Source organism: Erinaceus europaeus, chromosome 18 (assembly GCF_950295315.1).
Source record: "Erinaceus europaeus chromosome 18, mEriEur2.1, whole genome shotgun sequence".
Classification (NCBI taxonomy): domain Eukaryota; kingdom Metazoa; phylum Chordata; class Mammalia; order Eulipotyphla; family Erinaceidae; genus Erinaceus; species Erinaceus europaeus.
The window spans coordinates 18,904,400-18,930,377 of record NC_080179.1 but is presented as its reverse complement, the minus strand read 5'-3'; the positions used below and the strand labels follow the sequence as shown (position 1 = coordinate 18,930,377).

Here is a 25,978-nt window from a genome sequence, read left to right as displayed (position 1 = left end):
GTCCCCATGGAAGTGGGACTAGAGTTCAGAAACTGGAAAGATCTAAACTATCTAAGGCCTACTTTTTTTCTTTTTTGCCTCCAGGGTTATCACTCAGGCTCCGGTGCCGCACTATGAATCCACTGCTCCTGGAGGCTATTTTTTCCCATTTTGTTCTTGTTGCCATTGCCGTTGCTGTTGGATAGAACAAAGAAGTCGAGAAAGTAGGGGAAGACAACGAGAGAATGACAAATGCAGACCTGCTTCACCGCTTATGAGGCAACCCTGCTGCAGGTGGGGAGTCGATCTTGATCTGGGATCCTTACTCTGGTCCTTGCACTTCTCACCATGTGCACTTAACCCTCTGTGCTACCACTCACTCCCCTCTAGGGCCTACTTTATCACTCCCTCACTCCCTTGGAGTGACATATTGAATCCCATCATGCTGAGCTCTTCTTCCTCTGGATCTTTCCAGTATCTATGTGCACTGTGTTCCATCTTGTGTATCTTTCTTTCTGCATCAGTAATGTCTTCTGGCCCACAGCTCAGCAAACTTCACAATTGCTTTATTTCAGTTGTCTGTTCATCTTCATCGAACAGCCTCACAGTGCCCTTGGAACTTATATTCAAGATTCTGCATTCTTCTTCTAGCGTTTGCCCTTCTTCCGTAGCCAGTCAACAGCGTCAGGTTGAGCCTGATGTAAAGTTTCGAGACCTCCTTTGAATCTGGAGAGGTGGCAGTCGTTGACTATGTGGGTCATAGTCTGTTTGTAGCCGCAGGGGCAATTCGGGTTGTCTCTGGCTCCCCAGCGATGGAACATAGTGGTGCACGGGCCATGGCCTGTTCGATAGCAATTGAAGATTCTGCATGAGAGCATCTGACAGGCAAGGTTTAGTCACCACCAGTCTGTGGTTTGCTCCCTGTCTCTTAGCCAGAAGCTTAGGAGTCATTTCCCTTGAGGAGAACTATGGGCTTGAAGCATTTGATGGTTCCCTCCAGAATATATGATAAAAGGGAGAAAATGGTTCCGCCACAACCTGAAAGCACCTCTGAAGCTGACGCCTCTGAGAGTCTGCTCTTAGCAAAGTCCCCGTTACATGTGTAACATTTTTGCAATAGCAGAGCCTGTGGGTTACTGACCTCGAAACAACAGTCTGCCATTTTGTAAGAAAAAAAAAAAAAAAAACAACCAAACTTTGCTCAAGGCTGTGAATACTAAAATTTGTCAAAGGAAGTGGTGGGAACTGCATTACTGAAATCCTTTCAAAATTGTCTGAATAAAGCACTTCACTCAGACTTAAGGAGAATAGACTGCTGCTGACCCTGCAGGGCATCCATAAGATGACCTCAGAGGGCTTTTTTTTTTTTCTCCCCTGTGTCTGGTTTCTATAAAGGAGAAAGACTGGAGTTGAACCACGCAAACAAAGAAGGAAGTTCATACCCCTCCCACCCCAAGCTCTTTAATCTTTAATTGGGTTCTGATTCCAGATTGTCTCCACCAAAGAAGTTTTAAAAGCATTGACACATAAAATCATCCTGAAATATTATAAGATTGTCCCAACCACTTTAAAGAGAGAATTTATTTCAGAAGAGTGTTGGTGTTTCCATTATATTCTCCCACTGCAAATGTCATCATGAGTAAACTCGGAATAATTTTCCCAGTTCCCTCCAGTGCCTGAAAATGCCCTCCACCTTATGGCAGTCAAAAAGTATAAAATGTTACTTTGCACAGCTTTTATGCATCTGTTATGAAGTAAGGGCTATTTGCTCTTTAAGATCCAGATAGTCACAGGGCAGCTTCTCAGGCAACAGTTAGATTCCACAGAAGTAAAAGCAGAAGGAAATGGGCACATTTGCAAGAGGAGTAGTTTTGCCTTCCTTTCTTATTCTTCCATTTATCCTTTTAGAAGGCAGATAAGGAGGTATTATTTATTGAGAAGGAAGTATGTGCATTAGCTACCATGGTAACTTATGTTACTATGTCCAGACCAATTAAGGCCCTTCAGAATGCTCGTGTTCTTTCTAGGGGCTGAAAAGCCACTCAAGTCAGAGTCAGATAAGTATCTTACAAGCACTGAGCGCTGGCTTCATATGTCCCTCTGTTGACTTTCCTGGAAATCTTATAGTGCTAAATGTTTTTATTCCTACCTCTAGGAGCAGACTGAACCCTGGACTGGGACCAGCTCTGACCGGAAGCAGAGACCCTTCTTTATTAGAGGGTCAGTTCTGCCACCATAGCCTTCTGCACCTGCTGCCTAGCTGCTCTGTAATTAGACTCTGAGCCCCATGGTTTCTTTGAATGTCTTGCATCTCTGAACTCTGCCCAAATCCATAGTCCCTGTGTCCCAGATCCCTGCAGTGTAAGCGCTACTCTGTAGATAGCCATCTTTCCATCTATCTATCCGTGCAGTCATTTAGCACTTCCCTACTATATACCAGGTGCTATATGTGTGGTGCAGAGTATAGTAAAGTGAACAGGACGTGGTTTCTGCCCTGAAAATACCTATAGGTCAGTAGGTGAGCCAGATAAATTAAAAGGCCAGTGCTTTTTACATATGGGTGTACAGAAGTCACATCATATGAGACATTTCATCTCTACCCTGTGCAGATCCCGAGTCCCCTTCCTCACCAACTTCAACAGGTTAGCTGCAGTCCCTCTGGTGTATATCCTGCACCCACCCAGGTATTTAGTGGGGTAGGCATCTGCTGAGTGACTTCAAGACACGAGGATTCTGACGGAAGTGTGAGTGTACACAGTCCCCATGGTACTATGTCCCAATCCTGGCATACTGGCAGGTACATTTTCATTCTTCTCTCTGTTTTTACTTTTATTATTTTAAAAATATTTATTTATGTATTTATTCCCTTTTGTTGTCCTTGTTGTTTTATTGTTGTAGTTATTATTGATGTCATCATTGTTGGATAGGACAGAGAGAAATGGAGAGAGGAGGTGAAGACAGAGACGGGGAGAGAAAGATAGACACCTGCAGACCTGCTTCACCACCTGTGAAGCGACTCCCCTGCAGGTGGGGAGCCAGGGGCTCAAACTGGGATCCTTACTCTGGTCCTTGTGCTTTGTATCACATGCGCTTAACCCGCTGCGCTACCGCCCAATTCCCACTATTTTTATTTATAAATCTTTTTATTTGTCTACGATTGGATAGGAACAGAGAGAAACTGAGAGAAGTGGGGGAGGTAAGATGGGAAGAGACAGAGAAACACCTGCAGCACTGCTTCATCACTTTCAAAGCTTGCCTCCTGCAGGTGGGCACCAGGGGCTTGAACCTGAGTACTGTAATGCTTGTGCCTACCCAGATGCACCATCATGTGCCCCCACTCTTTTCTTTTTTATTATTACAATTTCAAATGTTGGGCAAACGTTGGTGCACCTGGTTAAGCACACACACTACAGTACACAAGGACCCAGGTTCAAGCCCCTGGTCCCCTCCTGCGGGGGGCAAGTTTCACAGGCGGTGAAGCAGATCTGCAGGTGTCTCTCTGTCTCTCTCCCTCTCTATCTTCCCCTCCCCTCTCAATTTTTGGCTGTCTCTATCCAATAAATGAAATATAATTTTTAAAAAATAATTTTAAAAAACAGTTTTAACGGGCGGTAGCACAGCGGGTTACGCGCAAGTGGCGCTAAGTGCAAAGCCTGGTGTAAGGATCTGGGTTCGAGACCCCAGCTCTCCACATACAAGGGAGTCGATTCATAAGTAGTGAAGCAGGTCTGCAGGTGTCTATCTTTCTCTCCCCCTTTCTGTCTTCCCCTCCTCTCTCCATTTCTCTCTGTTCCATCCAACAACAATGGCATCAATAACAACAATAAGAATAAATAAGTAAAATATACATATATATTTTAAATTGCCAATGTTTATTAATGAGAAAGAATGCACTAGAGCATCACTCTGGAATATGCAATGGCCAGGGCTTAAATTTAGCACCTTATGATTTTAAGCTCAAGTGTTCTACTCACTGCAACATTCCCCAGGCCACCATTATTAAAATTTTAGAAATTTTTCAATTTAATACTACCACATAAAGCTATAAGATTTCATTCTGGGGAGACAGCATAAGTGTTATGCAGAGATTCTCATACCTGTGGCTCTGAGGTTTCAGGTTTAATCCCCAGTACCACCATAAACTAGTGTGGAGCAGTTTTTCCTGGTCTTTCTATATCTTTCCCTCTTTTTTTTTTATTGCTGTAGTTATTATTGATGTCGTTGTTGTTGAATAGGACAGAGAGAAGTGGAGACAGGAGGGGAAGACAGAGAGAGGGAAAGATAGACACCTCAGACCTGCTTCACTACTTGTGAAGCGACTGCCCTGCAGGTGGGAAGCCAGGGGCTCAAACCAGGATCCTTCCACTGGTCCTTGCGCTTTGTGCCACATGCGCTTAACCCACTGCGCTACCGCCTGATTCCCCTATCTTTCCCTCTTTATCTCTCTCTCACTAAAGTCCAATAAGTAAGGGGGGGTAGATCACATAGTGGTTATGCAGAGATTTTCATGCCTGAGGCTCCAAAGGCCCCATGCTCCCTGTGCCACCATAAACCAGAGTTGAGCAGTGTTCTGGTAAAAAAAACAACAACAACAACAAAAAAAACACCCATATTCAGCAGAGAAGCAATTACAGAAGTCACCTTCTGCACTCTATAATGATCCTGGGCCCATGTTCCCAGAGGGATAAAGAATAGGAAAGCTTTCAAGGGAGGGGATGGAATACTGAGCTCTGGTGGTGGGAATTGTGTCGAATTGTACACCTCTTATTCTGTGGTCTTGTAGATATTTTTATTTTATAAATTTAAAAAATGTAAAAAAAACAAAGAAAGACAATAAGTAAAATATTAAAAATCAAGTCTACAAAGACTACACAATTTCATGGGTTTAGTTTTGCATTTATACATGTTTACATAGAACTTATTTTGTTTTGTTTTGTTTTTTTGTCTCCAAAGTTATCGCTGGGTCTGGTGCCTGCACTACAAATCCTCTGCTTCTGGAGGCCATTTTCCCCTTTTTTTATTGGATTGGACAGAGAGAAATTGAGAAGGGAGACCTCCAGACCTACATCACCGCCTGTGAGGTACCCCCCACCTTCTGCAGGTGGGGAACTGGGGGCTCCACCAGGTCCTTGTGCTTCGTATTATGTGCACTTAACCCAGTGCACCACTATAAGGTATCTTTTGTACCTAGCTGTAGTCCAGGGTCTCATATTTTATTTATTTTTTTAAATAGAAATAGACAATGAGGCAGAAAGATTTAAAGAGCTCACAGCACTGAAGCTTCCTTGGGTGGTTCAACCTGTGTTGCACACATGGCAAAGCGGCACACTCTCCATGGGAGCTAGTCCACGCACACGTCTTATTTTAATTTAAGATCAAGTTTATCATTGTTAAAAGTTTGTCTTTTCTTTGCATTGTTGTTCTCTTAGTCAAAGAGTCTTTCTTGGTTATAAGAAATGAAAACACCAGAAATGTCCTCTCCTTGAAAACAATGATGGTTGCCAGCAGAGAGATATGAGGCTTTTAAAAGTCAAACAGCTTGGAGCAGGCCATTGGTGCAGCTGGTTAAGCATACACGTTACGGTGCACAAGGACCTGGGTTCAAGTCCCTGGTCTCCAAGTGCGGGGGGGAAGCTTCATGATGGGTGAAGCAGGCCTACAGGTGTCTCTCTGTCTCTCTCCCTCTCTATTACCCTTCCCCTCTTGACTTTTGACTGTCTCTATCCAATAAGTAAATAAAGATATATATTTTTTAAAAAGTCAAAGCGCTCAGCCAAAGAGTGGAAACAACATAAATGTCCATAAGCAGATGACTGGACAAAGAAGTTACGGAGTTGGCTCACCTGGTTGAGCACACAAGTTACAAAGCACCCAGGTTCAAGGCCCACTCCCTACCTACAGGGGGGAAGCTTCACAAATGGTGAAGCAGGGCTGTAGGTGTCTCTCTTTCTCTCTCCCTACCTCGCCCTCCCCTCTCAGTTTCTTTCTGTCTCTATCAAATAAATAAATTTAGACAAAGAGGAAGTTAGGGATATATATTTCATGGCATACTACTCTGTAATTTAAAAAGATGACATCATGTCCTTTGGCACGAAATAGATGGAACTGGAGATAATTATATTTCATTAAGTAAATAAAAAGGTGAAAGACAAGTACAGGATGACTTCACTCATATGTAGAATACAGAGATTAAAGCACACGAACTTGCAAACAACAAACCCCAGAACAGAAGTAGCCAAACTTTTTTAAAATATTTATTTATTTTACTTATTTCCTTTTGTTGCCCTTGTTGTTGTATTGTTGTAGTTATTATTGATGTCGTCGTTATTGGAGACAGAGACAGAAAGAAATGGAGAGAGGAGGGGAAGACAGAGAGGGGGAGGGAAAGATAGACACCTGCAGACCTGCTTCACCACTTGTGAGGCGACTCCCCTGCAGGTGGGGAGCCGGGGCTCAAACCGGGATTCTTATGCCAGTCCTTGCACTTAGCGCCACGTGCGTTTAACCTGCTGTGCTACCGCCTGACTCCCACCAAACTGTTTCTAATACGTGTGAGAATTGTGATGGTTATTGTTGAGAGGATAAGGGCACAGGACTCTGGTGATGGGTATGGTTTGGAGATTTACTCTGTACACTTACAATCTTATAAATCACTAATAAATCATTACTAAAAATCTTAAGTCATATGCTGGGGTGAGAAAAATAATCAAATAACTCAAATCAAAGACTGCAAGGAGTCATCATCCCTTTTGATGGCAAAACCAGCAAGTTCTATACAGCTTATTATGGCCTCCAGATTGTTGATTGTAACAAAGCAAGTTTTGTGTACAGGAAACAACCACTTCCCTTCTCTCTTTAGAGGACCTAAAATTTTTTGATCTTAGATAAGAAGCCATAAATAATTACATAAACAATTACTCAGCCTTTGCTTTCTCTCCCCTTTTTAATCCTATAATGGCACTTTAGCAGTAACATCAAACATTACTATTTCCCTTGAGTTTTCACAGTGGTAAATATAGGGAGAATACTTAAATATTATAAATACTTGGTTCTTAAGACTTGCATTCTAAGAAGGCACTGCTGTTGATGCCTTCCTGACTCCAAATTGGCTAACCACTCATGGCTACCCAATTGAGCATAAGGCTGTTGTATTTCCCAAGCACAGAAAGATTGTTTCTACTGTGGAGATATACATTTCCCAGCTATATGAAGTGCTTAGATTAAAACTATGTTTTATACGTGAACCGTAGCAACAATATTTAGTTTTAACTATCTAAACTTTAACTTCTCCCAAGCCATAAAGCAGTTAAAAGCCAGCTCACTCTCTAAACAGAGGTTGGGCTTTCTAATACATTGTTATCTTTTATGGACTAAAAGTGATGGCAAGGTTCCACAAATGTTAAACTGGCTTATCCTATGTAACTTTTTATGGGAAGTTGCAAATAAAAATGTGACCCCCCTCAATGTGAGTGATAAATATTTGCCATGTGCTTCATGACAGGTTGGACATTCACTGTTGAGAAATGCATGGGGATAGGGGGTTGGGGCGGGGGGACGAAGCCGTTTTACCTTGGAGAACATGACCACCCATTAACTTGAAAAAAAAAGCATTTCCTGGATTAAAAGTGACTTGAAACATTTGACTTAACACTTAACATTAGGATTATATTAAATGTTTAACATTTTATTACCACAGTATATTTATAATATCAGTGTTAGAAGGTTGGATAATATGCTCTGACTAGTAAAGTTTATTTAAACAACATTATCAAGGTGAGAATATCATTTAGGGCTCAGATGTAGTGTGTAACTCTACCTTTTTTTTTTTTAAATATACATATATACTTATATATATAGCCTCCAGAGTTATTGCTGGGGTTTGGTGCCTTCACTATGAATCCACTGCTCCTGGACATCATTTCCACTCTTTTTTGTTGTTGTTATTGTTGTCTTTGTTGTTGTTATTAGATAGGACAGAAAGAAATCTGAAGAGGAGGGGAAAACAGAGGGGGGAGACACCTGCAGACCTGCTTCACCACCTGTGAAGCAATCCCCCTGCATGTGGGGAACCTGGGGCTCAGAACCAGAATCCTTACGCGGGTCCTTCCACTTTGTGCCGTGTGCACTTAACCGACTGCACTTAACCGACTGCATTACCGCCTGGAGTAACTCTATCTTTTAATCAACTAAGTCTATTTGGCTCCTAGAAGTAGAGTTGGTAATGCAACCATTCTCTTTCTCCCTGATACTCTTGTCACCCATTCATTCACCCATTCATTTCACTCCTTTGAAATCACTCATTATTAATTCATTTGATTTAACATCTGGCAATCACTTACAGGGGCCCAATTACTCAGTAGTAATGTAGGGGAATGTACGTGATAGGACCTGGTCTTTGCCCTCCAGGAGAATAAAACAAGCGGAAAGAGATGCTTAATGCACTCTGACACAAATGGGAGCAGGGTGCCGAGGAACAATAGAAGGAGGGGCTGGGCCTAGATAGACAGGGTCTGCTCTACATAGCCCTTCTACAATGCGGGGGTTTACCTAGGAAAGATGAGAAGGTGCTATGAAAAGAATGGTGCTTTGGGAATTCAAGGGTTTGCATTTGGCTCCCTGCCCAGGGATCTGTGACCCTGGGCAATTCAATTCATTTTCTTGAGTTTTTTGATCTAGAAAACATAAATTATAATGGCAGCTCATCCGTTTTGCAAAATAGTGGTTTTGAGACTTACACAAGCTAGTCCATATGAAAAAGCTTTTATAAGTACTATAAATATGTGTATAAATATATAACACATAAACTATATGTATCACATCGTGAGTGCTTATTTCCAGTTACTAGTGATATACTGCCAGATTTCATAATGAGGAAAAGTATAGACTTTGTAGAGGATTCAGAAGAAATGGTTAAGAATGTGAAAACAGTGGTCTGGGAGGTGGCGCTATGGATAAAGCATTGGACTCTCAAGCATGAGGTCCTGAGTTCAATCCCTGGCAGCACATGTACCAGAGTGATGTCTGGTCTCTCCTCCTACTTTCTCACTAATAAATAAAATATTTTTTTTTAAAAAGAGAGAGAATGTGAAAACAGGTGTTCGGGCAGTAGCACAGTGGGTTAAGTGCACATGGTGTGAAGCAGAAGGATCCCGGTTCAAGCCTCCCTCTCCCCACCTGCAGGGAGCTGCCTGTGGGACTGTGTGAAAGCTTGGTAGAGCTTAGGGAAGCTCTCTCATCCTTGGATGGAGGTCTGGAAAGACACCCCACTTATTAGCCTCTCTCCTTATAGAGATGAGCCAAGAGGGAAAAGTCTCCCAGACTCAGTTTCTCCTTGTTAATCTCTCAAACTCACAGAAAGCCTACAAGCCTCTCACACTTAGTTTCCCCTGCTAGCAGCAGGCCAAATGGCTGCCTGCTTTAGCGTTCACTCAAAGTTCACACATTCACTTCACCTTTTGATCACAAAGGAGAACATACTCTATCATACACTCCAACCCCAGGCAGTGAAAAGACCCCAAAATCTTATTTCCTTGTGGTCTTTGATATCTATGATTCACATCAAGCTTTGTTTTTCTTTTCTTTACCTCACCTTACTGGTTTAACCCCTATGCTTCTCTCAAATGCCTTTGGATAATTAAACTGCCTGCATCATGGAGACTAATCGTTTTGACCTTTATGTATCATATCATTTCTTGTCATACCAGCCCCCTACCATAGGGGCAAGCTGACCTTTAAGAAACCTGTAATTTCTGACATATTTGAAAAATGTTCTTTGTTTAACTCTGTATATAAACCTATACTCATCTCCAAATAAATAAGTGTTTGTACCAGAATACTCCCAAAGCCCCCTGTCTGAATCATGTGGTTTGAACTGGTGTACTTGAGTAGGTCTTTGCTCATGAGGTGTGCACCACCACAGGGCTCCCAAGATGATTTTTTCCCCCTCTAGACCATTAAAATGGTCAATAAACAAAGACTCTGCTTACTCCTGTGAATATTTTTTAAACTTTTAAAAAATATTTATTTATTTACTTATTCCCTTTTTATTGCCCTTGTTGCTTTATTGTTATTGTTATTGATGTCGTAGTGGTTGGATAAGACAGAGAGAAATGGAGAGGAGGGGAAGACAGAGAGGGGGAGAGAAAGATAGACACCTGCAGATCTGCTTCACCGCCTGTGAAGCGACTCCCCTGCAGGTGGGGAGCAGGGGGCTCAAACTGGGATCCTTACGCCAGTCCTTGCGCTTTGCACTACCTGCACTTAACTCGCTGTACTACCGCTCAACTCCCTCCTGTGAAGATTTAAAGGTAGGAAGAAGAGACCATCTAACAGGTGAGTCTCTATTTAGCACAGTATTATATAAGGATATTCAAGTATAAGAAGTTCTTGCAGTTTATATAAAGGCCAGGGGAGCAGGCAGTGGCACACCAGGTTAAGTGCACATAGTATAAAGTTCAAGGACCCATGCAAGGAAGGACCCAGTTCCCCACCTGCAGGGGCGTCACCTCACAAGCAGTGAAGCAGGTCTGCAGGTGTCTGTCTTTCTGTCTTTCTCTCTCCCTCTCTGCCTTCCTCTCCTTTCTCAACTTCTCTCTGTCCTGTAAAAAAAAAAAAAAGAAGAAGAAGTGGAAAAAACGGCCTCCAGGAGCTGTGGATTTGTAGTGCAGGCACCAAGCCCCAGAGATAACCTTGGAGGCAAAAAATAAAAATAAATATAAATATAAATATAAATATATACATATATATGTCATTTCAAGCTGAGATGGTGCTTGAGTCATGCACAACTTTAAAGCTTCCTTGAGGGAGAAGCAAAAACTGGACAATTACATCAGGGTCTCTCAGCTTCTGGACTAAGTGACCAGGGGAAAATGTGCCTTCTCAAGTCTGCAGTCATCTCTTACTCTTTGTCCCTCCCTTTATAATTTTGAGTGTTTTATGGCATGTCTATATAGCCAGAGGGCCATTAATGCCATTTGTTTCAGAACCAGTCAAACTTAGAATTATCTTAGTCCTCATTCTTATTGGAATTCTGTATTTCTGTCCCAATGCCAAATAGAATGTCATACAGGCACAGTGGATTCTGGGCATGCCCAAGGTTCCAAGTTACAGTTCCTCCTCAGTTATGGGTATTTCAGTGATTCCTGGAATGGACTGGCAGGAAACCAGATACATTAGGACTTAAAGATTATATTAAACTAGGATACAGTTCAGGCTCTGTAAAGTGAACAAAGTGAAACAGAATCTCTTCCTCTTCCTACCTGTCCTCCTCCTGCTTTGTATTATTTATTTATTTACTTACTTACTTACTTATTTATTTATGAGAGGGATAGGGGAGAGAGAAAGAGAGAAAGACATACAGACATCAGGTATCATTCTGGTACCTGTGCTGCCGGGGATCAAACTCTGGACCTCATACTTGAGAGTCTAATGCTTTATCCACTGCAACACCTCCCAGACCACCTTTTTTGTATTTTTTTCAATTGGTGACTTACTACTAATTTACAAGATTATAAGATAATAGGGGTATAGTTCTACACCACTCTCACCACCTAAGTTCTGCCCTCCCCCCCAACATAATACCATGGTTCTCTCAGGGCCTGGGTGGTGGCGCACCTGGTTGAGTACACATGTTACAATGCACAAGGACACAGGTTCGAGCCCCCAGCCCCCACCTTCAGGGGAAAGCTTTGCAAGTGGTGAAGCAGGGCTGCAGGTGGCTCTCTGTCTCTCTCTCCTTCCCTATCTCCCCCTTCTTTTCGACTTCTGGCTGTCTCTATCCAATAAATAAATAAATAAAGATTAAAAAGTTACTATAGTTCTCTCAATGTCATATATATATATATATATATATATATATATATATATAGTGTGTGTGTGTGTTCATATAGTGAAACAGATCTTCATTCAATATGGTGGGGGTGGGGGGTCGAACTTGGGCCGTACTCATGCCAAAGCAGTGCACTATCCAGGTGAGCTATTCCACTAGCCCAGTGAAACGGAATCTTTAGAGAAGTCAGGTACAGGCCATGTGCTGGCAGAAAGCAAGGAATGAGACTGCACATCCAATCCAGACATACTAAGTATCCATGGAGGTTATTCTGAAGTGTTCTTCATTCTGTACTGGGAGAGATTACCTGGCTTCCAGTCCCCAAAAAGACAAGGCCCTAAAGATGCACAGTAGACTACAATGGCTTCTCATTCTGACTTTAGGTTAGTCCTGCCATTACTCTCGACTCTGCCCTTGGCACCAGGGGGTGGAGTGGGTGACAGCCAATGGTTAGAGGACGCATCAACAGATGCTTTACTTTCCAGGTATGACATTTGCATAAGACCCATTCCTGAAATGGGACTGTTCCTTCCTAAATTTATTCCCCCTTCTGATTACACAGTGACTTGGATCATGCTGCTTTTCTCCACCCTTCAGGGTTGGAGTCTCTGTATTTGTGTAGCTAGCAGGGGGAAATGGCAGAAGTAGGAGGGAGTTTCTACTGTAACTATCTATTTTTAGTGGCTCATAAACTTCCCAGTATTCCTTTGGCCTGAAGCTACACAGGCCTGGTCTTAGCCCAAGGGGAAGTTATTTTGGAAAGTTTGAGCAAATGCCTCTCCAAACCTGCTGGGGCTGGATACAGGAGATGGAGAAAATGGACTTCCCCCAGTCCTGGAACCCTTGGATAGGGCCCACTTTCCCGTATGCATCTCCCAATCCAAACCAAATAATATTGCATCCGCTGATCACAACCTAACCAACGCAACGATTGCCATCTCAACATGCTTCACCTCAGACTGTGTCCAGAGACTTCACGTGTGGAATGACAACCCTTCAACTTCATTACTCGGGTGAGACCTTTCCTTTTATAGTACACTCTAATTTCATCTCAGGTAGTTCACTTTCTAACAAAGTCCCATAACCTAGATATACACCAGTTTCTGTGAGAGAGAGCTTATGTGCACACGTATCCATAAACTACTGCAAAATATATACCTGAAAGCAGGATTACACTAGAGTTTGCAGTGAGTACCTCCCTAACACTTCCTCTCCACTATTCCAAGCTTGGGATCCATGATTGCTCAACAAATTGTTTGGCTTCATATGTTAACTCTCTTTTCAATCACCAGGTTCCAGATGCCACCAGGATGCTGGCTAGGCTTCCCTGGATTGAAGACCCCACCAATGTGTCCTGGAGCTCAGCTTCCCCAGAGACCCACCTTACTAGGGAAAGAGAGAGGCAGACTGGGAGTATGGACCGACCAGTCAACGCCCATGTTCAGCGGGGAAGCAATTACAGAAGCCAGACCTTCTACCTTCTGCAACCCTCAACGACCCTGGGTCCATGCTCCCAGAGGGATAGAGAATGGGAAAGCTACCATGGGAGGGGGTGGGTTATGGGGATTGGGTGGTGGGAATTGTGTGGAGTTGTACCCCTCCTACCTTATGCTTTTGTTCACTAATCCTTTCTTAAATAAAAAAATTAAAAAAAAAAAAAAAAGAAAATGGGCTTTTGGAAAATCAGGTCCATAGTTTTAGGGCTGCTGTGAAATTAGCTACTGCAACCCTGGTTGGTCTATCTTCCACCAGCTTCCCAGCAGAGGAGGGGCTGCTAGACTGAACATCTAGTGCACCCTTTAATAAACAGCCATGTACAAGAAAGTGACAACTCCTAGACAACGCCCCTGCGTTGAAGGGGGACAGCAAAGGGATCTAGAGTCACAGTGTGGTACGTGAAAGGGAAAAGAACTGACTCCACACTTACAAAATGCGACAGCTGCCTCTTATAAGTTGTACGGTCTTGGTCTTGGGTGAGTCTGTTCCTTTCCCTGAGGTTCAGTTACCTTGTCTACAAAATGAAACTGCTATGTCAGGTCTCAGCTCTAATTTTGATGTGAAATGTGATGATACGAGTATATTTCTCCTTGTGATAAAAGTTGTCATGTAATGAGGGGAATCTTAACTTGATCCTTTAGGGACACTGCTGATAAGCCACTGAGACCAAATGCAGGCTTTTTCTGCAGCTCTTACTAGGGAGACTTAAACAACTGAAGCTCTGAGGCACTAAAATACAAATTTCTTATTTGTGGAGAGTGGGGATTCTGGGAAGGTAGGAAGAGAAATGAAGTGATGATTTTTATATGATCATTCTGTGCCATTCCAAGAACTAAATCTATTTATCCATCAAAGTAGATGAAAGCCAAGTTAAATGTTCCTTTTTCCAAAAATATGGGGCCTACCTGTTTATTTATACATCTATTTATTTCTTCAACTAATATTTACTCAGTGCAAACTAATTTTCACCTTTTCCTTTTGAAGGAGAGAAGAAAATGGACAGGGGAAAGAAAAGGCAAAGAAAAAAAATGGAATGGAAAAATTGAGTATGGAATAAAAAAAACGGGTCTGGAGTGAAATGCTTGGGACTTAGGGAGTGCACTGAACTGAACTTGAAAATGGAGCTCTCCGTGGTCCAGGAGGTGACACAGTGGGTAAAGCATTGTTCTCTGAGGCATGAGGTTCTGAGACTGATCCCCAGCAGCACATGTTCCAGAGTGATATCTGGTTCTTTCTTTCTCTCTCCTCCTACCTTATAAATAAATAAATAAATAAATCCTTAAAAAAGAAAAAATAAATGGAACTCTCCAGGGGTGATCTGGGACATCCCTGAGCAAACAAAGTCACCACATACCCAGGTCACATGTTTGTGCCACCCACAGTATTTCAGATTCCATAGGCAAATGCCCCTAGCTGATGAGCAGAGATGCTGACGCCCTAGACTCTGCAGCAACTGGCAGGATGCCATCACACCTACATCAACCCTTTTGCTTCCTTGCAGTCACCCATTCCCCTGGGAAGCTCTGAGTTCCCACATGGCCTCGAGCAGGAAGGTCAGTGTGGACACATCTGTGTGTAAGGCAAGGTGCTGCTGATAAGCACCAGCTGCTGGCCCAGGGCACCATATCCTTTTCCATATCAGCTATTGCTACAGAACCACAGACTGTCCCACAGCCGGATCAGAGCCAGCTTTGAAGAAGGGAAAAAAAGAAATAATGCAGGGAATTTGACTGGGTTTCTTGCCAAGCAGATAAAACTTACTGCCACTGTCAGAAGCAGCAGAAGCTTTTTCTGAAGCTCTCACATGAACTAAGAGAAAGGAATTTCTGTGCTCTTACTAACATGAAAGAACACCACCAAAGCATAGAATATCAAGCAGTTAGGTTGGTATCATGGTATCATCTAGAACCTGAAGTCAACCTGATTTCCCTGGGCAGACAACCCCGCCATGTGTCTTGGAGTTCCACCTCCCCAGATCCCTGCCCCACTAGGGAAAGAGAGAGACAGGCTGGGAGTATGGATCGACCTGCAAGTGCCCATGTTCAGCAGAGAAGTAATTACAGAAGCCAGACCTTCCACCTTCTGCACCCTATAATGATCCTGGGTCCATACTCCCAGAGGGGGATAAAGAATAGGAAAGCTATTAGGGAAGGGGATGGGATACAGGGTTCTGGGGGTGGGCATTGTGTGGAAATGTACCCCTCTTATCCTATAGTCTTATTAATCTTTCCATTTTATAAGTAAAAATTAAAAAAAAAAAGACTATCAAGCAGTCCTCCTCAAGCCTTCGTGTGTATTAGGTTCCAGGTTCTGAATCAGGGGCGTGATAATTTTTGTTTCTAACACTTCCATTTTCCCATTTCTACTTTCTTTTATTTTCTTTTCTTCCTTTCATCCTTTCTTTCTTTCTTTCTTTTAATAGGACAGAGAGAAACTGAAAGGGAAGGAATAGATAGAAAGGGAATGAGAAAGCTAAATACTTGAACTGCTTCACTGCTTTTGAAGCTTCCCCTTCTGCAAGTGGGGAGTGGAGGTTTAAACTCTGGTCCTTGTGTATAGTGTATGATATGTGTGCTTAACTGGGTGTGCCAATGCCTGGCCCAATATTTCGACTTTCCTTCAATTGTTGTTTAGCTGTTTATTTGAATTGCACTCTGAAGTTAGTCTCCCTAGCACTCCCCCGTCAGGGGTAAAAACATGCATGCACATGAGCCAAGTCGTATCCATGACAGTATCTCACCAGAGGTCAAGGGTTGGCTCATGAGCACTGTGATGTGAATATGAGTTTTCACTTTTTTTTTTTAATTTGGAGAAGGAGAGAGGTTTTCTATGGAACAGAGAGTAGGAAACTCACATCCTGTCTAATTGCCAAATTATGAGCCAGAGTTTCTGTAGTGAAGATTCTCATAAGGAAATTAGCTGAAGATGAAAAAGAGCAGGGAACAGAGAAGCTCTGGAACTATGTCCTGGTTTTCGCTGTCACGAAGAGCAGCTCCACCTGGTCCTCCTTGTGGGTTTTCTTCTGTGAGTCTATATATTATACTTGATTGCTTAAGTGACTGGTTCTCAACCACTATGCCAGGACCCCTAGCTGGGGACTCTAACTTAGTTGGTCTGTGTTGGTTTGCTTCTAGTTTTTACAGCTCCTTGATGGGGGGCTGGGCGGTGGTGCATGGGTTAAGCGCACATAGTACCAAGCACAAAGACTCGCTCGAGGATCCTGGTTCAAGAAAGGATTCTGGGTTTGAGACCCTGGCTCCCTACCTGTGGGTGGGGGGCTGCCTCACTAAGCACTGAAACCGGTCTTCAGGTGTCTGTGTCTATCTCTCTATCTTCCCCTACCCTCTCAATCTTTGTCCTTTCTGAAAAAAAAAAAAAATAGAAAAAATGGCCTCTGGGAGCAGTGTATTTGTAGTGCAGTCACCAAGCGTTTCACTCATTCAAGCTGGGGATACTATCTCAACAATCGTGGGAGTTCTAAAATGGGTTCTTGGGATTCGATGATCTAAGAGCCAGACTGAACCAAGAGGCCATGACAGACTCCCCTTTAAAGATAACCTCTACAGAGTGCTACAAGGGAGACAGAGGAGCATGCTTAACCTCTGTGACCTTTCTGCTCCTTAAACTCTATACAGGTGGTTATCACAGGATAACTATCTCTAATTATGCTATCTTATTTAGGGTTTTAATTATTCCCAAGGGGTTATCATTCCAGATCGTATGCCCCTTCAGGGCATGGATAGCCTCTGATAATTCTTTCATTTTTTCCTAAAGCACTGGCTACAATATACTTACAATTCCTGGCATTCCCAGATTCTGATTAATAGATATTTAGAACTATGCCAGAACTAGTCAACCTCATCTTTCCAACTCCAGTCTTCCCAACTTCCTCCCCTCAGTTGTGAAGAATTCCTAATGCTGTTCATAAAGTTCTCAGCATGTGTTTTAGAGGAAGAGAGGGAAAGCTCCTCAAGTACTTTCTGTAATCCAGACCCACATTGGAGTGGATGGGAAATGCCAAAAATGAGGCATCAAGAGGTTTATGAACTCTTCCCACTTCAGGTTCAAACATTTGCTCTTTTGAAATAGAGATATTTGCTAGTGTGGGTTCCCCACCTCCACTCCAAGGTCAGGCACTTTTCTCAGAAATGCAGTTGCTTGTGGAAAACTGACACTCCCTAACAAGTCCTTAACAGCTGTAACAAGAATAATCATTCTGCTGGCTTTCTGCTAACTTCCAGCCATGCTCTCTTCCAGGACCTGAGAGCACATGTGCACTGGAGTTGATTGCAGCCTCCCAAGGCTCTTTGGGTGGTATTCTTTCGCATCCCTCAGGAGGACTTACCCTTTCATATTCCAGGTGAACCTTCCACCGGGGGTATGAGGAAGCCAGGGAGTGTCCTCATGGGTGCGTTCTCCCCAGTCCAAGATTAAACACGATCAGTGACTAAGCTGAAGGCTAAAAAGAGACACCAGACTTGATAAGAAGAAAGAAAGTGTATAAAATCTTGTTGACAAGTAGAAACTCACACATAGTAACACTACGATTTTTGAGTAGTAGTACATTGTTGAAGGTGAAAATATACATGACACCACTTTAAAGTTAGTGAAGTAAAATCAGTTTGTAACAGGTCTCAGACATAGTTTATTATAAATCAACATGTATATATAGTACATTAGCGGAGGGTAGATAGCATAATGGTTATGCAAACAGACTCTCATGCCTGAGGCTCCAAAGTCTCAGGTTCAGTCCCCTGCACCACCATAGCCAGAGCTGAATAGTGCTTTGGTAAAAAAATATATTAAGGGAGTCTGGCAATAGCGTAGCGGGTTTAGCGCACATGGCACGAAGCGCAAGGACTCTGGTGTAAGGATCCCAGTTCGAGCCCCTGGCTCCCCACCTGCAGGGGAGTTACTTCACAGGCAGTGAAGCAGATCTGCAGGTGTCTATCTTTCTCTCCCCCTCTCTGTCTTCCCCTCTTCTCTCCATTTCTCTATGTCCTATCTAACAATGACCACATCAATAACAACAATAATAACTACAACAACAATAAAAAACAGCCAAGAGCAACAAAAGGGAAAATAAATAAATATAAACATATATATTAAAAATAATAAATAAATATATAGTACATTATACTCACCTAACATCCATTTTCTTTTTATCTTTCATTTTTTTATCAGTGACTTAATATTGATTTACAAAATTATAAGATAAGATAATAAGGGTATTATTCCACACTTTCCCACCAACAGATTTCTGTGTCCCCATTCCTTCCATTGGAAACTGTTTTAGTTCTCCCAAGATCTCAGATATGGGTTGACTATTATTTTTATAACTATCTATTTATATTTACATATATTTCCTTATTTTTTCTATGATCCTGCTTTCCTTCTCCTTCTTCTTTTCCTTCTTCTTCTTCTTCTTCTTTTTTACCAAAGCACTATTCAGCTCTGGATTATGGTGGTACAAAAGATTGAACCTGGGACTTTGGAGCCTCAGGCATGACAGTCTCTTTACATAACCATTACGCTTCTCTTCCTTTCTTCTTCTAGCGTTTGCCCTTCTTCTGTAGCCAGTCAACAGCGTCAGGTTGAGCCTGATGTAGTTTCGAGACCTCCTTTGAATCTGGAGAGGTGGCAGTCGTTGATATGTGGGTCATAGTCTGTCTGTAGCCGCAGGGGCAGTTCGGATCGTCTCTGGCTCCCCAGCGATGGAACAGATGGAACATAGCGGCGCACCGGCCATGGCCTGTTCGATAGCGATTGAGGAGGGCCCAATCATAACGTGCTAGGTCAAAGCCGGATTGACGCCTGCAGGGGTCTGTGATGAGGTGTTTGTTCTTTACCTCAGCTGACTGCCAACTCTGTTTCCAAGAGTCTGGAACAGAGAAGTTCAGTGTAGGTGTAGGGGACCAGATTGGGTGACGAGACGTCAAGCGTTGGACAGGGTGGGCGAAGATATCCGCGTATATTGGCAGGTCCGGTCGAGCGTAGACGTGGGAAATGAACTTAGATGATGCCGCATCCCAACGAATATCTGGCGGGGCGATGTTGCTAAGAACTGGCAGCCATGGAACCGGGGTGGAACGGATGGTTCCAGAAATGATCCTCATGGAGGAATATAATTTGGAATCGACCAAGTGGACATGGGGGCTACAGAACCATACTGGGGCACAGTATTCTGCAGTGGAATAGCATAATGCCAGAGAGGATGATCGCAGTGTGGAAGTGCTCGCGCCCCATGAGGAGCTGGCCAGTCTTGCAATGATGTGATTCCTCGCACCCACCTTTGCTGCAGTTTTTATGAGATGTTCATGAAATGACAGAGTGCGATCGAGAGTAACGCCAAGATAGACTGGCTGGGCTTCGTGCCGGATTCTCGTATCGTCAAGCTGCACATTAAGCTCACGCGAGGCCGAGGCATGGTGTAGATGGAAAACAGATGATACCATTTTTGCAGTGCTAGGGATTAGTTGCCATTTTTTACAGTAATCAGATATCAGAGACATGTCTTTCGTGAGTGTTTCCTCGAGGATGTCAAACTTGGATGCCTGAGTTGCACAGCAGATGTCATCGAAGTAGATGAACTTCCTTGAAGAAGTTTCTGGAAGGTCATTGATGTAAATATTAAATAGCGTAGGAGCCAGAACAGAGCCCTGGGGGAGGCCACTTGAGACAATTCTCCATCTGCTAGACTTGTCACCCAGATGCACCCGGAATCTTCTGTTTTGGAGAAGAAACGATATGGTGTTGGCCACCCAAGGAGGCAGGCATCTTGAGATCTTGACTAAGAGACCACGCTGGCAGACCGTGTCATAGGCTGCTGTGAGAACAACAAAGACAGCACCCGTCTTTAAATTCTTCTGGAATCCATTTTCAATGTAAGTTGAGAGGGCCAGGACTTGTTCGCAGGTAGATCTTCCTGGGCGGAAACCAGCTTGGGCGGGTGATAGGAATTTCTCTGTAAGAGGAGAAATACGTGACAGAAGCAGCCTCTCAAGGAGTTTGTAACACACGGAGAGGAGAGAAATTGGTCTATAGCTGGCGGCCAGTGTTGGGTCTTTCTTTGGCTTTAAAACTGCTATTATCTTCGCACGACGCCAAATTTTGGGCATAGACTCAGATTCCAAGATGTGGGACAGGAATGTCCTTTCTAAGTCACACCTACTACTTCTGAGTGCCCTTCATCTCCCCCCGCCCCTTCTCTCCGGGGCCTGACATCACATTTTCTGACCAAAGTCCAGGCATGGAGCTCAGCAGTGGTCTTCTAGATTTTATTCTGCCATTGATTTCCCATGTGACAATTTGGTTAATTTGTTGTTCAAAATTTTACTTTCTCATGACTGAACATATACACTGCTTTCTAGGAACAAGTTTTCTATAACTTGGCAAATTATTCATTAGGTGAGTCCAATATTGAATAGTCTGCATATAATGTCCAAGTTGCTGGTTGAAGCTATTGGCAAGTCTGGTGGGGCCTATTGCTAAGTGACATAAAAGCACATGATGGGTATCAATTTTTATGTACTAGCGATTTTATTTTATTTTATTTTATTTTATTCCTTTACCAGAGCACTACTCAGCTTTGGCTGATGGTGGTGTGGGGGATTGAACCTGGGACTTTGGAACCTCAGGCATGAGAGTCTTTTGCATAACCATTATGCTATCTACCCTCCACCCTCAATTTTTATGTTTCATGAAGTCATAGATAAAATTAAGAGTTGGTAAGACATTTACCCCCCCCCCCCAGTTGTAAGTTTACCATATTAAATTGATCTCCTTTTGGTTTAATGAAATGGAAAAAATGAATATTTCTAACTCACTTGAGAATTTCTGTTGCTACCAATCTTTCTTTCCCTTCTCCGTCCCCCAGAATCAATGACTACTAGGCACCGCTTTTACCAGAACGCATAGGAAAAGCATGGACTTGAGGAAAATCCAGTCAGCTGCTGCTTAGGGCTTCAAGCAAATAGCATAAGATGCCTAACCAAGGAGCTGCCCCTCCCAGGCCATTCCACAGGAGGAATCCAGCCAGTTCTTCCCAGCTGGCTTGGAAATTTGAAATTGAATGCCTCTAATGATTGATTTCACCATCTGACTCCAAAAGACTTGTAAAAGCTAGGATAAGAGGAACATCTCTCAATAGTGTGATAATCCATTCTTTTTGATAAGGTTTGCTCTTCAGGGTTTGGGGTTTCTGTTTTGTTTTGTTTTTTCCTCAGTTGCAGACTTTCCTCTTGAAACATCCTTCAGTGCTTTACCTACTGAGTCATTTCCCCAGCCACAAAAACTATACTGTGGTGTGTGTGTGTGTGTGTGTGTGTGTGTGTGTGTGTGTGTGTTCATTCATTTAACCATTAGAAAAATTCATCTGGATTCATGAGCATGTATAGACTTTTTACTTCTACATGTTGAAGGTCTCCAAATCTGGTCTGATATGTGGAACAGTTTAACTATTTTGACTATTTCTATGAAGACAATGAAGTGGCATGTTTCCCCATTCTGTCCAAACCCTTTAATGCCAAGACTTTCCCCATCCTCTTACTGTAACAAAGAAAACAAACTTTCAAAAGAGCCTCTAGCCAAATATACTGAATTGTTTCCTTCTCTAAGTTGAAATAACATCAGTTTACAATACTCTCTGTTTCACACTTACATCACTGTGTTTATCACACCATACCCTTGCCCTTAAGGCTTAGTTTCCAGTCATAAACTAGAGAATAGCCTGGTATTTAATGTCCTTCTTGTTTCATAATTTTTATTATTACAGGATTCCCTAATATAATCAGGTAAGAAATATCTTCAATTTATAGATGAGAAATTGATGGTTTCGTAGCAGAATATGACTAGGTCTCACATCCTTAATCTTTTCAGTGATCTGACTCAAAGTTAATTCTCTTCATTTCTGCATAGTTACCTATGTTTTGTATGAAGCTTGGTGGAGACATTTTTTTTATTTTATTTTTTTATTATCTTTATTTATTTTTTGGATAGAAACAAGAGAAGGAAGGAGGAGACAGAGAGGAAGGGAGACAGAGAGACAACTGCAGCACTGCTCCACCACTTGTAAAGCTTTCCCCTTGTAGGGGTGACTGAGGGCTTGAACCCAGGTCCTTGTGCACTGTGACAGGTGCACTCAACCAGGTGCGCCACCATCTTGCCCCTGGAGACATTTCTATAACTGTGATAAGAGACTTCTATAAAATGGGTCTAGGGTCTATGGAAATAGCACGATAATTATATGAAAAATATTTTCTTGACTGGGGCCCCAAGATCTCAGGTTCTATCCCCAGTACCACCCTAAGCCAGAGCTGAGCAATGCTCTGATAAAATAAACACACAAATAAATAAATAAATAAATAAATATTAGTGAATAAAATTAGTTTAAACAACCAAAAAGGGATGAACAAATGTTATACATTCTATTACTTATAGGTATCTTTAAAAGTCCCTGGGAAAGGAGGGCGGGGGGCAATTCCATCATGGAATTAGATGGGGGTCTTCATCATTTAAGAAGATTAGTGTTCGAGCCCCCGGCTCCCCACCTGCAGGGGGGTCACTTCACAAGCGGTGAAGCAGGTCTGCAGGTGTCTATCTTTCCCCATCTCCTTCTACCCCACCTCTCTCCATTTCTCTCTGTCCTATCCAACAACAACAACATCAATAACAATAATAGCACAACAACTCTAAAACAGCAAAGGCAACAAAAGGGGGAAAAATAGCTTCCAGGAGCAGTGGCTTCTGGTGCAGGCACCAAGCCCCAGCAATAACCCTGGAGGCAAAAAACAAAAGAAAAGAACAAAAAAAAAAAAAAATCATCTGCTGTTTTTAAAAGCTCTGGTGTGTGAGTCCTGCTTTTAGTCAGATTGTATCCTCACCTTCTTCCCAGTTGCTCTCCCTGCCTCACAGTGAAGACAGATTCCATGGTGTAAACTAGCTGTCCTTGCTCCACGCTTAGATTAGTTATAGTGTCTCCTTTCTCCTGTAGAGAGGCATAGTTTATATGTACATTTTCTGGCTTCACATTGCCCTGGTATCCCCAAATATGGCCATAGAAGTCACACTGATGTGAGGGTTTGCTGGCTATTTAGACAGGAAGACAGACAGGAGATGACAATGCTTAAAGGTGCATCTATCTTGGAAGCAAGGCTGGAATTGGGGAGAGGAGAGTGAGGATGAGTCACACTACAACAGGGTTTCATTCTGCTTTTATGGAAAATTGCAGTATTTTATTTACCCTGGGTAAATACTTTTTTTCTTTATTGGGTGGATTAATGGTTTATAGTTGAGAGTAAAATACAGTAGTTTATACTTGTGTAACATTTTTCAGTTTTCTACATAACAATCGCCCTCCCCCCAGCTAGGTCCTCCTTTACCATCATGTTCCAGGACCCAAACCCTCCCCACCCTACCCCAGACTCCTTTACTTTGGTGCAGTCAATGCACCAAACTCTAGTCCAAGTTCTGCTTTGTATTTTCCCTTTTGTTCTTATTTTTCAGCTTCTCTCTATGAGTAGAATCATCCCATATTCATCTTTCTCTGTCTGGCTTATCTCACTTAACATGGGTCCTTCCAACTCCATCCAAGATGAGATAAGGAAAATGAATTCAACATTTTTAATAGCTGAGTAGTATTTTATTGTGGATATAGACCACAACTTACTCAGCCACTCATCTGTTGTTAGACACCTGGGTTGCTTCTAGGTTTCGGCTATTACACATTGTGGGGCACTACAGTATTGTCTTCATCACTACCTTCCTTGGTGCCTTCTTACATTTCAACAAAATCAAGAGCACTTTAATTACCAGTACTGGCATACTATGAAGTTAGCTGTTCAGTCATTTTCTTGATGATGTCAGGACATCTTGTGGCCTTGGCACTTCCCTGGGGTCATAGCACACCATCTTTCCTCATACCCAGCATAGGATGGGAATTCAAATGCTGGTTTTCCCCTTTGCATCTGAATGTAGACTGTCTCAAGGCTTGAGGGAATCTTCAACCTGATTAATACCTTTGACATGAATTTATATGTTGGGATGAACATGTCTTCTGTCTAGTCTCTATGGACGTGGAAAGACTGTTTTTTCTTCTTGAAGGAAGAAGGCTACTTTCTTCTGGGACCCCAAAATTCTTTGCTGCTCATGGATCACTGCTCTGCCTCTGCTGCACAGGGCTAACTACGTACTGCTATTCTCCCCAGCACCAGCCCAGTGCTTCATCCTGGGCTGACTCAATACATGTTTACAGAGTGAAGGAATAAATTAGGCAGTGTTTCTGACTCAGACAAAAAAATTGGGGACAACACCTTATTACAGCACTTCTTATTGATTTGAACTTTTGTACCAGAAATTATTTTTTATTATTTTTTTTTACTTTTATTTATTTATTTATTTTTACCAGAGCACTGCTCAGCTCTGGCTTATGGTGGTGTGGGGGATTGAACCTGGGACTTCAGAGCCTCAGGCACGAGAGTCTTTTTGCATAACCATTATGCTATCTACCCCCACCCCAGAAATTCTTTAATAAATTAGAATCAAATGTCTTCTGTGAGGGCTACCTAGCTCTTGCTTCCATTATTTCTTTTTATTTATTTTTTTTTTAATTTTTTTATTTATTTCTTCCCTTTTGTTGCCTTGTTGTTTTTTATTGTTGTAGTTATTATTACTGTTATCGAGTCATCATTGTTGGATAGGACAGAGAGAAATGGAGAGAGGAGGAGAAGACAGAGAGGGGGAGAGAAAGACAGACACCTGCAGACCTGCTTCACTGCCTGTGGAGCGACTCCCCTGCAGGTGGGGTTTTATTTTATTATTATTATTATTATTATTATTATTATTATTATTATTATTATTATTTTGCCTCCAAGGTGGCTACTGGGGCTCAGTGCACCATAAATCCATTGCTCTTGGAAGCTATTTTTTCCCCCTTTTAGTTACCCTTGTTGTTTTTTTATTGTTGTGGTGGTTATTATTGTTGTTGTTATTGATGTCGTTGTTGTTGAATAGGACAGAGAGAAATAGAGTAGGGGAAGACAGAGAGGGGGAGAGAAAGATAGTCACCTTCAGACCTGCTTCACCTCTTGTGAAGAGACTCCCTGCAGGTGGAGAACCAGGGGCTCCCTGAAATCTGGATCCTTTAGCCTGTCCTTGCGCTTTGCCACCTGTGCTTAAGCCACTGCGCTACCGCCCAGCCTCCCCCATTATTTCTGTTTGCATGAGTTCAAAGTATGTGAGCTGGAGCTATTAGGGAAGTCCTTTGTCAGGATGTCTGTCACTCCAGAGCCCTGCCCCACAAGGGAAAGATAGAAACAGGCTGAGAGTATAGATCGACATACCAACACCTAGGTATGTCTAGCCGAGAAGCAATTACAGACCTTCCACCTTCTACACTTCATAATGATCCTGGGTCTGTGCTCTCAGAGAAATAAGGAATAGGAAAGCTTCCAACGGAGGGGATGCAGAACTCTGGTGGTAGAAATTGTGTGGAATTACACCTCTCATTCTACAGTCCTTCATATATGTCCTTCAATAATGTCGATCATTAAATAATAATAAAAAAATTTAAAAGAATGGCTGTCACTTGAAAAGATTACTCTAATTACTGAATTAACCATGATGTTTTAGATTGCAAGTGACAGATTGCAGCTCAAAGTGGTTCAAGTGGAAATGGGA

General features: G+C 42.5%; 1 long non-coding RNA gene across 1 annotated transcript in view; it reads right to left on the bottom strand.

The window, feature by feature from the left end:
* Positions 1 to 23,340, bottom strand: part of LOC132534316 (uncharacterized) — a 54,451-nt gene extending 31,111 nt beyond the window's left edge. The window contains exons 1-2 of the long non-coding RNA XR_009546039.1: positions 23,185 to 23,340; positions 17,649 to 17,762 (exon numbers count right to left, since the gene is read on the bottom strand). This is a non-coding gene — a long non-coding RNA (uncharacterized LOC132534316). The remainder of the gene's footprint in view (positions 1 to 17,648; positions 17,763 to 23,184) is intronic.
* Positions 23,341 to 25,978: the final 2,638 nt, after the last annotated feature.